General features: G+C 37.5%; 1 long non-coding RNA gene across 1 annotated transcript; it reads left to right on the top strand.

Annotated features, from left to right (window-relative positions):
- The first annotated feature begins 13,303 nt into the window (after window positions 1-13,303).
- LOC121049903 lies at window positions 13,304-13,805 on the top strand. Its single transcript, XR_005801597.1, has 3 exons — window positions 13,304-13,393; window positions 13,493-13,600; window positions 13,735-13,805. It is a non-coding gene; the product is annotated as an uncharacterized LOC121049903 (long non-coding RNA).
- The last annotated feature ends 2,003 nt before the right edge of the window (window positions 13,806-15,808 follow it).

The following is a 15,808-nucleotide window of genomic DNA, read 5'->3' as shown; positions in this document are numbered from 1 at the left end:
ATGTTGTCCGAGTGTGGAGCTTCTTTTAAAATTTTCTAATTATTTTGACCTGTGCTTATAGAGATTGACCTCGACCCTTCACTCATTCTCTCTCCTTCTCACTCGAGCTCTCTCAACTCGACCTAGAAACCGCGAGGAAAACTCAAACACCAGCCCTCTCTCCTTCTCACTCAGCTCTCTCAGATCTCAATTCTCACTCTCTCGATTCTTTGTTGGCTAAGATTGAACTTCTTCATCATATTTCTATCAAATCTGGCCACTTCAGTAGAAGATCTACCAACTCTCTTCTCCTTCTCTCTCGCTCCCTTGTCTTTCCAAACCCTACTCTCCCTCTCCCTCTCCCTCTGTCTGTGTCTCCGAATCTCACATTCTCTCTCTACAATACTCTCCGTCTCTCTCTGAAATTGACGGAGATGAAGTCTATCTGCGCCACAATTTCTTACGGGAGACGATGGAGCCGCCCCAATAGGGTCTAGCAAGCCTCCGTGAAAGTATAAAGCCGCCAAGGAGAACGAGTCTCCGCCTTCAGATCTCCTCTATATGGCCTTGGATTCAAAGCCTTCTCCAGCGGCCAAGTTGAATAGTCTGTTGCCGCCACGGCCTTGAGATGCTTCCTGAGAACTCCGTCCATGGAGCCTTTGATTCCGGCGTCCAGGTACTGCTCTAATCTTAAGACTGCTAATTTGAGAAATATGTTTGTTTTTCATGAAATCTTGTCGTTTTTGCTTGTGTTTGGGACTTTTGTTAATGTTGATTTTGTTAGGGAAGTCCTCGATTCACCATCGATCTCTGAAGTTTTTATGTTTGTTAATCTGTTCTGAGTACCGTAATCGGTTGCGATAATGCTGATTGTGGTTACGTGATTGATTTTTTTATGTAAGATTTCGTTTTTGTTGTGTTTGGGTGGTGGTTTTAGATTGCTAGGAGGAGGAATGCACACCTGGAGAAGTACCCTGATGCGAAAATAATTCCCCTTAGAATTGGTGACACGGAATTCCAGAATATATAACCTCTGCAATGGCAAAGGTATTTCTCGGCTCTCATGGTTAATGTGCTCTGTTACTGCCTAGCATGAATATGGTTTGTTTCAATTTTGAATGTGTGTGGTATGGCAGCCTTGAGTTAACGCAAGCGACTATATTCAATGGCAAAGCCGATTGTTTTGTGTTTATTGCATGTACAAGAGTGATCGAAAGCTTACTTGTCTGGAATTTGTAACATTATAAAATATGATTTGGCTAATGAAGCAACCAAATATAACCCCAAATTAGAAAGTTCCTCTTTAGCAGTCGTTGATTTTACTATGTTTGCCACACATCTATTACCATTTTTCTGCAACACTTGCACGCTTATTAAGACTGCTTTTTAAACTTGAACCCCAAGTTGATAGTAATGTGGAAATCACTAAATCATAACAAACATGGGTTGCCTTAGATTTGTCTATAGTTCAGAAGAGATTACTCTGTATATGTTTCTTACTCATTTTGGTCATTTTGGTCATCATCATGGTCAGAAATATATGGTACATTCTATCCCATTTTCCTTTCTTAAGAACTTACTTTGTATATGTTTCTTACTGACATCTCAAACTTGTAGTGGGTGTTCTTCATAAATATCTTTTGAGTTCTTTGTATGATTCTTGCTTCCTAGAAGCTGTTGGCTCATCAGAGAAATTAATTAATTTTTTGTTCGTATCTTTCTTAAATTTATATTACATTGGTTTGTCTTCTATTAACCTTTTTTCTGGGGGCATTATGTCTATTTGCAGTTTTGCTTAAACCATTGATGCATCTAAAACATATGCAGTTTTAGTTCAGTGGATCATAAATCCTGTATAAATCTTAGCATTTAAATATTATCGACAGGTGGGTACCAAATTTAATAAGATTTCAAGTGGCAGTAATTGCTTTTCTTTAGTTGAAGCAAAGTCCAAAACCATTTTCTTACTTGGAATTGTGACTTAAATGGGGGAAATATATTGATCTACTACCTTTGTTCTAAACTGGTTTGGATGAACTATGTTCAGAAAACACCTGAAAGGAGAGAGATCAAAGAGCAAAACTTTTATCAGATGAAGTCTGTGTTCTCCCTTCTTTCATGGGCTGGTTCCTTCTTGCCTGTCTTGGCTGCAAAAATGAGTTTTGTAGCAGCGATCTTGAAGTTTGTGAGTTTTTTTTTTGCCTCTTTTAGCTTTGGATTTTATTGGATCTTGGAGCTAAATGATTATCTTGGTTGCATTTTGGTGTTGATAAATTAGCTCATAACATCTAATTGGTTAAATTTGTGTCTGTTAGATAAGAATGCTTTGCAATTTGATGGGATATTGATTAATCTAGAGTTTTCTTTTGCAATATGGTTTAGATTGGATATCTCTCGATTCTCTCCATCATGGTTTCATAGAAGCCATGCCTTTCCTTCTTGAAAAAAATTCATTTCAACTTCCAATTTCAGTTATTCAAATCTTAGGATATTAGGTAAAACTACATATGCGCTTTCTCTAAACTTGCTCATTTATAACTTGGTCATAGAAGCTTAAGTGTTCTCTGTTGTTTATTTCTAGAGGAAATGAGATCAGGAAAGACTCCAGGTTGCTTTCTTGCCTCATTTTGATGATGTTATATAAAAAATAACAAACATGTGGGTAGGTAACAATCATTACTCTTCTCTCCCAGAGTAAAACTAAATAGATCATATACTTTTCTCTCCCATATATCTTACCTTAGCTCTAGGTTTATTTCTGCATTTTATATCCCTCTGTACATATTGTTTCTGATCACAGTAAGATCTAATATTGCATAGTCTTGTCAAAATTAGATTGCTGGTCTGAAATCAGTTATGATTATGTAGGTTTACTTGATACTTTTATGTGATCTTTATGGTACTCTTACAATTACACAAGCTGTTATTTTCTGCAACACAAAAAAGGTAAAGGTTTATGCTTCTATTGTTGTTTTGTTCTGATCTGAATTGAATTGTTCCTTGTCGGTTGTTTGGTTATGGTCTCTTAGTCAGTAGAACAATAATGTGGAAATATGCTCATCTTCAGAGTCATGCTTATACCATGGACACCATTGCTGTTGTTGTTCATTTCTATATATCACTATGCCAAAAAAGCTATCAGACAACAGAGTTCAGACGACAGAATAGTCATTTTCTGTCGTCTGAGTGTTTCAGACTAAACTCAGATGACACATAAATTAAATGTGTTGTCTGAATACAATGAGAAACCATGCTTGTTTCATTTTGAAGATATGGTCAGACTCAGACGACACTTAAGTGTCGTCTGAACAAATAAAAATTTTCTTAGCAAAACGTTTGGATTTCCCTCCAACAAGAATAAGTCTTTTCCCTCCTAAATTCCCAAACCCTATCGATGACCAGTGAATGTAAAACTATTCAGACAACAGAGCTAAGAAATTCTGTTGTTTGAATAAGGTGAGTTTGACTTTTTTTATTTGAAGTCTGTTTTTACATAACACAAAACCTAGCAGGCTTCGTTTTACCTCTCGCGCCGCTCTGTCTAAACTCTCTTACCAACAGAAACTCGATCTATACCTCTCAAAAATCACCCATTTCTGAAACCCAGTCCTCTCTAACCCAGATTTGTCTCCTACTCTCCTTGTCGAATCGATGATCGACGGTGATACATCTCTGCTCCCCCATCGCTGACCTCGCCAACTTGATTAGAGACTTGGAGTTCTCCCGACTCGGCAACCTGCAAGAGTGCAACGCTAGAACCAGCAACCCATCTCCGGCCTCCGATCTGGGCCTCCAGCCTTTCAAGCCCCACCGGCCACCGACTCCAGTCTTTCAATCCTCACCAGCAACCCATCTCCGCGGCTCCGGCTCCAGGTATCTCACCATCTCTCTCCCTCTCCGTTTTCTTCTCCTCCTCTGTGACGGCCGAAGGGTCCTTTCGATCCTCCTCTAATCTTGTATTCTTGTAAATAATCATTTTCCAATCAGTAAATAATCGATTTCCATTTGACGGGCAGCGACACATCTCTGCTCCCCCATCGCTGAACTCGCCAACTCGATTGGAGACTTGGAGTGCTCCCGACTCGGCAACCCATCTCCAGTCTCCGACCTGGGCCTCCAGTCTTTCAATCCCCACCAGCAACTCGTCTCCGCGGCTCCGCCTCCAGGTATCTCACCATCTCTCTCCCTCTCCGTTTTCTTCTCCTCCTCTGTGACTGCCGAAGGGTCCTTTCGATCCTCCTCTAATCTTGTATTCTTGTAAATAATCAATTTCCAATCAGTAAATAATCGATTTCCATTTGATCTTGTATTCTTGTTGGTTTTTAACTAAGGTAATACCATAATGGTATAGTTGAAAACTTGAAATGGGTAATGGGTAATGGGTTTGATTTCGAATTTGCATTTGATGTTGATGGTATAATTGCAGACAATCAAAAGACTCAAAATGATATAATTGCAATTACGATTTAATGCCGTTTGCAATTAGGATAGGATGCTTGTGTTTTGCTGTCAATCTGATAGCATAATTAGGATAGCATAATTGATACCAATCTGATAGCATGTTTGTGTTTTAGGCATCCAAATGACCAAATATAAACTGTAGTTGTTCTATTACTGAAACAGGAATTTGATAGATTCTTTGACTCAGAAGTTACCCAAAATTCTAGATAGTTTTGGTTTTCTGGGTTTCAGAAGCAGTGAAAATGAAGCATGTTTTATATGTTTTTAGTCCGAAATCAAAATGTATGGGTCATTGAATCTGTGGTTTTGTGTTGGTGGGTTCAAATTCTTATGAGATTGGGTTACTGAGTTTTTTGCAGGTGAAGTATTCGCAAGAGTCGGACAACAATACAACTGTAAGTAATTTGTAGTTTAACCAATGTGTTTGTTTCGTGGGCTTATTAGTATGAGTTTGAGTGTTTTTGAAAATCTAATGGTTTTTATTTTTTTGCAATGATGAATCAGCCTGCAAAGCCAGAGGCAGCGATCTCCGCGTTCATTTTAAGGTACAAAAGAACTTGATATTCAAAACCGGTCGGTTCAAAAGAAGTTGACCAAAATTCTAGATAGTTTTTACTTTAACTTGTGGATATTTGTAAAAAAAAATTATTATTATTCTTCACCATTACATTTTCTAAAATGATACCTTTTTTTCCCCCTCTCAAATTGATCTTTTCCTGTACATTAATCTCAAGAGGAACAAAATCACCAACCCAAAGTTTATCTTCACTTCTTTTAAGTCTTTCTTGTAATCTTTTACTTGCATAAAGCAATCATGTGTTGTTGTTAGTTGTGCATTCTTACCTCAATTCTATGAATTCAATTTGGATGTCATGTGTTGTTGTTAGTTGTTACTGACCTATTCTTGGAATTATTGATTCAAAGGAGTTCTTAACCTGTACTTGGAATTATTTACTCTTTAGGTTGGAGATTGTGGATTATCAAGAATCAATCACAATACTTTGGTATCTGGTGATGTGCGGGGAAAGCTTCCATGGATGACTCCAGAATTGTTGAACGGTAGCAATAGCCGGGTTTTTGAAGAAGGTTAGTAGGACTTTATATATTTTTATATCCTATATTACTGCAAAAGGAAAAAGGCATCATTTGCCAATGAAATTAGCATTCTGCTACTATCTTTGACAGGTTTATATTTTTTCATTTGGAATTTCAATGTGGGAGATTTCATTTGTAATATTGTTTGGAATAACTGAATTGGTGTTCTGTCATATTCTTCAATCGTGCTTCTTCTAGTCATTTTGCTATTATCATTCAATTTGGAGAACTTACTTGTTTAATGACTTATTTCTTTAGCTTCTTTAAATCTTATATCTGTTAGAATGTCAACACATGTTAATGTGTTAGTTGTTTTGCATTGCGACATATCTAAAATATATGTGCAAATGTGCATTCCATTAGTCTAAGTGAGAGGGAGATGGGGCATTGTGGGTTGGGGGTTGAAGGAACCTGTCTATATTAACTTAATCCAAATACCATAAGATATAATATAGACATGAATTCTTGACCTGAACAAACTTATCAAATTAAACACTTATCAACAAATTCATTATGGATGTCATTAAATGATTTAATGCATGTATGAGTATGTTCTGGCATCTCTGGCCGCCTAATGCAATTATTAAATGATATTAATATTTCTTTTATCTTTGATAATTACATTGTGTGGCTTATCTAATGTTTTGATACATCTGTACAGGTCGCTGAGATTGTTGCTAACTTCATTGTGAAGGGTTTGGTATTCCAGCAAGGTCGTAATTCAGGCATATTGTCAGGCAATTACAAGTAAGTTTTTCTTAACATCGTATCTCAATGCATGACTTGCAGCTCTTGTATAGTTTTTTCATTAAATATAGATGATTGAGGATTGATCTTGTACATTTTTCTTTTTTACTTCTATAGTTAGTTTTGAGGGTTTTGGCTCATGTAAGTATGTTTGTAAAGCTTAGAGTTTTATTGAAATGCAATAGTAATGAGCACTGAGCAGTAATGAGTACTGATCAGTATAGCATGTATTGTGTTTGGGATATATAAATGTATGTAAGGTGTTGTACAAATCTTGATTATTGTATTTTTTCTGTGTAAGATGGATAAATCATGGATGAATGCTGATAGAAGGTCACGGAAGTTTGAGGTAGGAGTAGGACAGTTTCTGAAATTTGCCTCTGCTAATGCCAACAACAAAGCAAAAATACATTGTCCTTGCCTAAAATGCTGCAATACTGATGGATTTTCCATTGGAGTTGTTAAGGACCATATTTTTTGGAATGGCATTGATAGTAGTTATAAGCATTGGAGGTGGCATGGAGAACATAGTATAGCTGCCATTTCTGGCAATAGAAGAGGGGAATCTGAAACTGTAGATTGGGATGGGGGTAGTAGGATGGGAGAGAATGATGTAGAAGGAGAGAGTGAGGATGAGGAGATTTCAGAAGACTCAAATGAGTTTCTGAAGTATGTGCAGGATGCCGATAAGCCTTTGTACCCTGGTTGTACCAAGACAACCAAGTTAAATGGTCTGATTCAAACATTCAATCTGAAAGCAAAGCATGGAATGACTGATTCTTGCTATTCTGACATGCTGATAATGATCAGCGGTTTGCTTCCTGAAGGAAATGAGGTTCCTGCATCTTTATATGAGGCAAAAAAATCACTTAGTGCATTAGGTATGGAGTACCATAAGATTCATGCTTGTCCAAATGATTGCGTCTTATATAGACAGCAGCATGCAGATGCTATTATCTGCCCCACTTGTGGTGCTTCAAGGTGGAAATTAGGCAAGGATAAAACTGAAAAAGTAGGGATACCTGCCAAGGTTTTATGGTACTTTCCACCAATCCCGAGATTCAAACGGTTTTACCAATCGGCCATTACAGCTAAGAATCTGACTTGGCATGATTATGGCAGAAAGAAAGATGGAATGATGCAGCATCCAGCTGATTCCCCGACTTGGGATTTAGTTGACAAGAAATGGCCGGAATTTGGTAGTGAGCCTAGGAACCTTCGACTAGCCCTCTCATCTGATGGGTTTAATCCTCATAGTTCTCTAAGTAGCAGGTACTCTTGCTGGCCGGTTATACTTGTGACATATAATCTTCCGCCATGGCTATGTATGAAGAGGAAGTATATGATGTTGACGCTGCTGATCTCCGGACCAAAACAACCTGGTAATGATATTGACGTATATCTACAACCTTTAATAGATGATCTAAAAGTCTTGTGGGATGGGGTTGAGGGAGTATATGATGCCTTCAGAGGGGAATACTTTAAACTAAGAGCTATACTCCTCTGGACCATTAATGATTTTCCCGCTTATGGGAACTTGTCAGGCAGCATTGTGAAAGGATACAATGCTTGTCTGATATGCGTTGATAAGAGTGGACCATATAGGTTGAAGAAAGGTAATAAAATGTCATTCATGAGGCATCGTCGATACCTACCTAGACATCAACCCTATCGAAAACAGCGTGCTGCTTTCGACAATACAGTAGAGGAGGAGCTTGCTCCTGTACCATTAACCGGAGAGGAGGTGTTTGCTAGAGTAGAGGGTATGAACTGTGCATTTGGCAAAAAGTGTCGTCCTGCAAAGAGTGTTGAAGACCAAAGCAGGCCTTGTTGGAAGAAGAAGTCAATTTTCTTTGAACTAGAGTATTGGAGATATATTCCTGTACGACATAATCTCGATGTAATGCACATTGAGAAGAACTGTTGTGATGCTATCATTGGTACATTGCTAAACATTCCAGGGAAGACAAAGGATGGGGTTGCTGCTCGTTTAGACATGGTAGAAATGGGCATTAGGACTGGTTTGAATCCCAAAATTGGTGCCAAAAGAGACAAGTTACCTTTAGCTAGTTGGAATTTGCTGCTAAATGAAAAGAAAATAGTTTGCAACTCTTTTTTCAATATGACAGTGCCTGTGCGGTTTTCCTCAAATGTTAGGAGCCTTGTCTCTATGGATGATTTAAGACTTGTTGGTCTTAAATAGCATGATTATCACACTGTCATGCAAATTCTGCTCCCTGTTGCTTTACGATCTGTTCTTGAGAAGCCTGTTAGGTATGCAATCATTCGCTTCTGCCAATTCTTCAAGGCTATATGTGCCAAAGTGATTGATGTTTCCAAGCTACAAAAAATGCAAGCAGACCTAGTTATTACAGTTTGCTTGCTTGAGAAGTACTTCCCACCATCCTTTTTCGACATCATGATTCATTTGACTGTGCATCTTGTCAGAGAAGTAGAGCTTTGTGGTCCAGTATTTTTTCGATGGATGTATCCATTTGAGAGATACATGAAAGTGTTCAAAGGATGGGTGAGATGTCGTAGGCACCCTGAAGGGTGCATAGCAGAGTGTTATATTGTCGAAGAGGCTGTTGAGTTTTGTGCTGAACGTATGCTTGATGATGCTGGTACTGCTGGAATCCCAGAAAGTAGCAAAGCAGAATTTCAGAATGCATCCAAACCGCTATCAGGTGCTTCCATGATTTCTATTTATGGAAAAGAAATGCATCAAGCACATCTTTGTGTATTGCAGAATACGGAGGATGCGTTGCCATATTTTCTGTAAGTCATTACTTATTCCTTTTTCCTTTTTTTTTTTAAGTAATTACATTGCTAAACATTTCCCTTCATTTTTTTCTATTTCTTGCTAAGTGTTTTGTTTTTCTCCTCCATCCAGTGAACATTTGGAGTTATTAAAGTTGCTTTATCCTAAGTTCTCCAAAAATGAAACGTGGTTGAAGAATAAACAGAATCAAACCTTTTCGAACTGGTTAAAAGAGAGGGTAAGTTCTTCATTATTGATACATTTGCAACAATAAAATATTATGTTTTGATGGTTATGTAATGTATGTACTCTTTGCAGGTTTCAAATGAACTCATGTTTGCTGACAATAATGTTTCACAAACAATGAGATGGATGGCAGGTGGACCAAAGAATGAAGTGCCAACATTTAGTGGATACCAGGTTAATGGTGTTGATTTCAACACCAAGGAGCATGACAATCTTCGATCTGTTCAAAACAGTGGGGTATTTTTGCTTGCTGATGCAATGCAGATTTCTAATGCAAGGGATAAAAACCCTAGAACAGATGATATGCACTTTTACGGTGTGATTAAGCATATATGGGAGTTGGACTACTACAAGTTTAGGGTACCATTATTCAAATGTGATTGGGTAGAGAATGTTAGGGGCATCAAAGTAGACGAACTTGGGTTTACTTTGGTGAATTTGAATAGGATAGGGCACTTAAATGATGCTTTTGTCTTAGCTACGCATGTTAAGCAAATATTTTACATACAAGACCCCCTTGATGTGCAATGGTCAATGGTAGTAAGGTGTCCAGATAAAGACTACCAAGAGGCTAATGATGATGAGGAGCTACAAGATATTGAAGTCGAACAGCAGCCATTTAATGCCACATTGCCATCTGTTGAGACTTTTGATGATATAGTTGGTGATGATCACATCAATTATATGCGACCTGGAGATGAAGCCATATGGGTTGAGAATGAAAATAGTCATCGTCGCTTATAGGATTAGATAATAGGGTTGTTTCCTTGCACTTTTGTTTGCTTCACCCTTCTTTGTACTGTGTGATTATTGATGAAATATATGAACCTTTTTAATATGTTAGTTGTTTTGTTAGTACTAGGTTCAATTTAGCTGCTAATGTCTTGTGTACTTTTGTGTACTGCGATGTGATATTTGTTTTCAACCATTTATTTATACATATTGCTAACTGTTTACTTGTTTCTTTTAGGTCATGGCTCCCCGGTCTAACAACACAGCCAAAGCTAGAGCTATAGCACTAAGGATGAAGGCATTGCAAATGAAAAGAGGTAAAAAGATAGTGTCAAAACCAGCTGTTGAAGAGATTTATGTACCACTCCAATCTACCCTTGCTCAGCAAGATGCAGCCCCTAATAAAGCTGCAACCCCCAAGAAAGGTCAAGCGACATAAAAAAAAAACAAGGTTCAGACTTGCTCACTCGAACAAATCTGCATCCCCAAAGAGAAGTGTATCCAAGCAAGCTGGTAAGTCCAAGAAGGCAGCATATGCACGTAATGTTGGAAAGAGCAAGGCCCCTGATGAAGAGGACAACGTAACCGGTGGACTACAGTTACTTAAGCGTGGGATGGTAACGATGAATCGCATTTCAAGGCGACTTATTCGTGGAAAGAGGCTGAAAGTTGAGTGTAATGCTCAAGGGGAACCAATTGGAAAGGCAGCTAAAGAGATGCAGTCCTATATTGGGGTATTGGCACGTACAAGGATCCCAATATCTATAAAGGATTGGAGAGGAGTGAAATTAGATGAGAAAGACAAAATCTGGGAAAGTATTGAGGTAATTAATCTGACTATATGTTTAATTGTATGATAATGTTGTTATTATAGCTGTGTTACTTGTATTCTTCTTATTTTCATTAACAATGAACAAATATTAAAGAAAGGTTCCCGCTTATGGTTTTGAACATATGCAGGAAGCATTTGTGGTGCCTAAGGAGTGGAAGAAATTGGTTATTACATCAGCCGCCAATAAATGGAGAGAATTCAAGAGCAAGTTGACAAACTGGTACATTATGCCATATTTGGATAACCCTGAACTGTTGGAGTTCCCTCCCGATGATTATCGATCCATTGACCAACATGACTGGGATAAGTTTGTTGCTGATAGGACTACCACAAAATTTAAGGTTTGGCAACTACTGAATTTTAGTCCAATTGCATATAATGCATTTCTTCTATGTCTATATCGGTTAAAATCTTCAAGACGCTCTAATATTGTGGACACTTCTGCATACTCTTTGAAGGAACTTCGCGAGGCACAAATAAAAAAGCGAAAGGAGAATAAGTACCCTCATCGAATGGCGCGAAAAGGATATGCTAATCTTCAAGAAGAACTGGTTAGTATAGCCTTTTCTAGAGTACTTTACTGTATAATTGTTCTTCCTTGGATTTAGGACAGAGTAATGATCATTAAACCCTTTCATATAGTCTGAAACAATACCGATCGAAGAACTTGATCGTGCGACAATGTGGGTAAAGGCACGACAAGACAAGACCGGCAACTTCAACGGGCCGGCAGTCAAGAAGACAGTTGAAAAAATTGTAAGTTCAATTACAAGTGTAATTATTTTGTTCTGAATTTTTATAATTAATTTACATCAGTCATGCATCCATTGCTTCTATTTTATGTTTACAGGACAAACTAAGGCAAAAATTGTGTGAAGGTGAAGTGAATTCTTCTGGATCAGATGATATTCTAACATTGGCATTGGGAAACCCTGAGGCCCCTGGCAGGGTACGAGGTGTTGGTGGCTTTGTCAAGCCGGCTGCTTACTTTAATATACCAAAACGCCGAAAGGAATCTGTAGAAGACACCTTGAGGGTGAGTGTGAAGAGGATATTAGCTGAAGAGAAAGAAACTATCATTGCCAATGAAAGAGCTAAATGGGAGCTGGAGATGGAACATCACATTGCCAAGGAAAGAGCTGCTTGGGAGGATAGGTTTAAGAAGTTGGAAGAAAAGGTTGTGAGGAAAGAGGTTGACAATGATTCATTGAAAACATTGACACCGTTGAATGATATTGGTTCTGGACAAGGCAGTTGTTCCCGGCAAAATGACAAGGGTATGAAGCTTGGTCAAACTGAGCTTGCTAGAAATGTCAAGAAGAAGTTAATCTTGAACAATGCTGCACAAGTGGATGTTGAAGAGGAGACTGCTATGCCTTTTCTGGATAGTAAATTGAGCAGCAAATTTGCATCGGTTATTGAGGATGATGTTGGGATAGTTGGTAGACCTCTCATGAAGACTAAATTCTGGGAAGAACTTCCGGTAAACTGCACCCTATGACCTTACCTTCCTTCCTTTACATTCTGTTACCCTTATGGTTAGATTGATAGATCACACTTATTGATGCATGCCGATTTCTGAAATCTGATTTATGCTAACTGTTTCAGAAATCTCAGGTTATGACCAATACGGTCAAGTTGGAGTCTAAGCTAGCAATAAATTCATTGGATAATGTAGTTGCTCTTGGAACCATCGTTGAAGTTGATATTGAGGCTACCAAACAAACAATCCATGGTGTTCCAATGGGAGAGGAAAATGTGCGCGTGTCAGTCACCAAAGCTATTGTTGAAGATGCTTTGCTACCATTTCCTATCAAAGATGAGATTGTCAAAATACGCGATGCGATTGGCACATGCGTTGCTTGGCCTAAAAACTTGATTATACCCCCCACAGTTGAGCAAAAGGTAATTTCATTTGTTCATTAGTACATTTTCAGAAACCCTAAACTATTTTTATCTAATAATGATGCATATTATTGTTTATAAATATAGGAAGGAGTAAAGCGTAAAATTGTGAAGAGAAATAGAGACATATATGTTGATGATGATCATGATGACCTTCAAAACCTGCTAGCCAAGTTGCCTTTACCCCTAAAGATGTTGTGCCAATGGGCCAACACATTCTTAAAGGATGGGTTCACCATCCACACCACTTTGGGAGAAGATCTTTTCGGCCATCCAAAGAAGGTAGCTATCTTTAGGAGGGATGTGTATGCCATGACCAATATGAAGGATATATCGAACGGCTCATTAGTGATGTATATGAGGTTTGTAGTGCACATTAAATCTGTTAAATTGTATTAGGTTGTATGGTGGCCATCTTCAGTGTTGTAATTGCTGTTAAACTAAATCTGCTATTTTTGTAGCTACCTCTATCAGGTTTTGAAGAAAACAAAGATGCTGGAAATGATCGCCTTCATAGACCCTGATCACATTGGTGCACTTGCGTGTGGAAATCCAACAGAACGAGCTCGTTCTCTAGCTGTTCGGTATGGAAATGGGAAGCCTGGCCAGGTTTTTCTAGTTCCCTATAACTCAGGGTAAGCAATTTTGATTTAGACCTTACCTCCTAATACCTACAGTATAAATGCATGTTATCTTCATTAATTTGGGTATTGAGTTGAACATTTTAATGTTAGTTGTCATTGGATGTTGACGGTTGTGAACCCCGGTGAAGAAGTGGTGCACTTCATGGATCCATTAAAGAGGCGACTCATCACCGGTGAATGGAAAACTATTGTGGACGAGTAAGAGGATATTAGTTTGGTTCAATGTTAAATTGGTTGTTATACTTGCATTTTGCTGGAATTATTTCTATCTAAATGTTACTTTTAAGTTGTTCAGTTTCTGGCTGATTGTTGTTCTCATCATGTTGTTTCAGTTCCATCAGAATATACAATGCACAGAAAAATAGGAAAGGCAGAAAAATAGTTCAATGGAAAAATTGTGCGGTACGAGTTGCAAACCAGCTAACTATATGCTAGTTGATTTTACTTCAACAAATGTTCTTTTTATTCCATAGCATCAGCCAAGTATTCAATAATTTTATGATGTTTCAGGGCATTCTGGAGCAATTGGGCGATAAAACTTATGGACTGTGGATTATGCATTACATGAAAGACATAGCGGAGGACAAAAATCAACATTGGAGTGCTAAGGTATGTATATATATATCAACTCCTTCCAATTCTGATTAATGTTGTGAAACATATCCATTCACATTAACTTGTATTTTTTTTTTATACTTGCAGTGGGAAAGGAAAGCAAATCACTTCTACACACAAAAAAACATTGATCAGGTCCGGGCCGAGTGGGCAAAGTATGTCAGCCAATTTCAACAAAGCTAGTGTGTCGAGAAGATTCTAATTTTGGACATGCATCATCTATAACCCATATTAACTAGTTATGCAGTTGGTCTAAGTATCTATTTTTGGCCTTCAAGTACAGTTTAATTATGATCATGGGTAGTGTGAGATATCAGTGGTTTTTGGGTTACATTTGTTGATCATGCCAACTGCTATGGGTTATTGAACTGATGCTTATTAAGTTTAGCTCCATGGTGGATGTATGTATATATAGCTGCAGGAACAAATTGATCAAATATTGGTACTTTTGTGAATGGATTTCATATTTGATGAATGCGTTGTGTTGTTCCCAGATTTATATGATTATGGCACAACAGGGATGCGTGTATGACATCTGGAATAGAAAGCAACAACAAAATGATGTTGTTGGACGCATCAAAGAACAACAGAAACAAGAAAAAATGTGTTCATATTTGGACACTTAAACAACAGAAAATTGTCATCTAAAATAGAAAGTAACAACAGAATGAAATTCAAGTATGTTGTTTTATATGCACTCAAAAAAACAGATAATTGTTGTCTTCATGTCAAAACAAAGACAGAGTCGAACAAAATTTGTTGACTAAAAACTAAAACAACCACAAAATTCTATGGTTACAAACAAAATGAAACAACATTTAACTGTTTCTCAAATTAGCTTCAAGCAACAAATAATTGTCCTGTCTATGCTCTTCAACCTTTATTTAACTGTTGTAGAGTATAAACCACAACAATAGATAAATGTAACCTTAACAACTTTTAAACCACACTTAATTGTAATTCCAAGTTATATGCCACAACAGATAACTATTACTATAAGTTAATAAAAACCACAGACAACTGTTATTTGTATTCCCTTTAAATGTCATTTAACTGTCATCTGTGACTAAACTCAAACGGTAAATAAATATGGTATGAACTAAGTTCAATGCACACTTATCTGTGACTATAATGCATATAACACAACATATAAGTGTTATCTTAGGTGACTAAAGACGATAGATAATTGTATTCTAAACTGAATACAAATGACAGTTAACTGTTATTGAACTGGAATAAAACAATACTTAACTGTTATTATAAGTCCATTCAGACCACAGAAATTATAAGGAACTGTTATTTGTTTCTAGTTCATACCACATTTATCTGTTGTTTGAATTCACTAGCCTCATGTCTCGATTTCATCAGACAACAGAAGACCTAACAAATTTCTGTCGTCTGATAAATAAGACGACAGAGGAAATCTGTCGTCTGATGCCCTAAGAGACGGCATCGTACTAGACAACAGAAATTTTTTTAATCAGACGACAGATCTCCTCTGTCGTCTGATTGCTTTTCTGGCATAGTAGCTAGTACTGTTTTTTTTTTTCCTTTCATTTTTGTTACTGTTGGAAAATGTATTCCTTTTTCCTGCTCATATTGTCTTGTGGTTTTTGACATTTTATTTGATTATTGTATATTTAGTTACCTCGCCTTGTTTTCACCTATAACATTATTCTTCTGCAGATACATGTTTAAGTGCCTTTCAAGCTCCACTTGATCCAAGCATTGCCTTGGGAGGATTCTCCAGAAACTACTACTATGAGGTAATTCTATGATATCTATCTGTAT

Source organism: Rosa chinensis, chromosome 6 (genome assembly GCF_002994745.2).
Source record: "Rosa chinensis cultivar Old Blush chromosome 6, RchiOBHm-V2, whole genome shotgun sequence".
Lineage (NCBI taxonomy): Eukaryota > Viridiplantae > Streptophyta > Magnoliopsida > Rosales > Rosaceae > Rosa > Rosa chinensis.
This window is presented reverse-complemented; position numbering and strand designations above follow the sequence as displayed.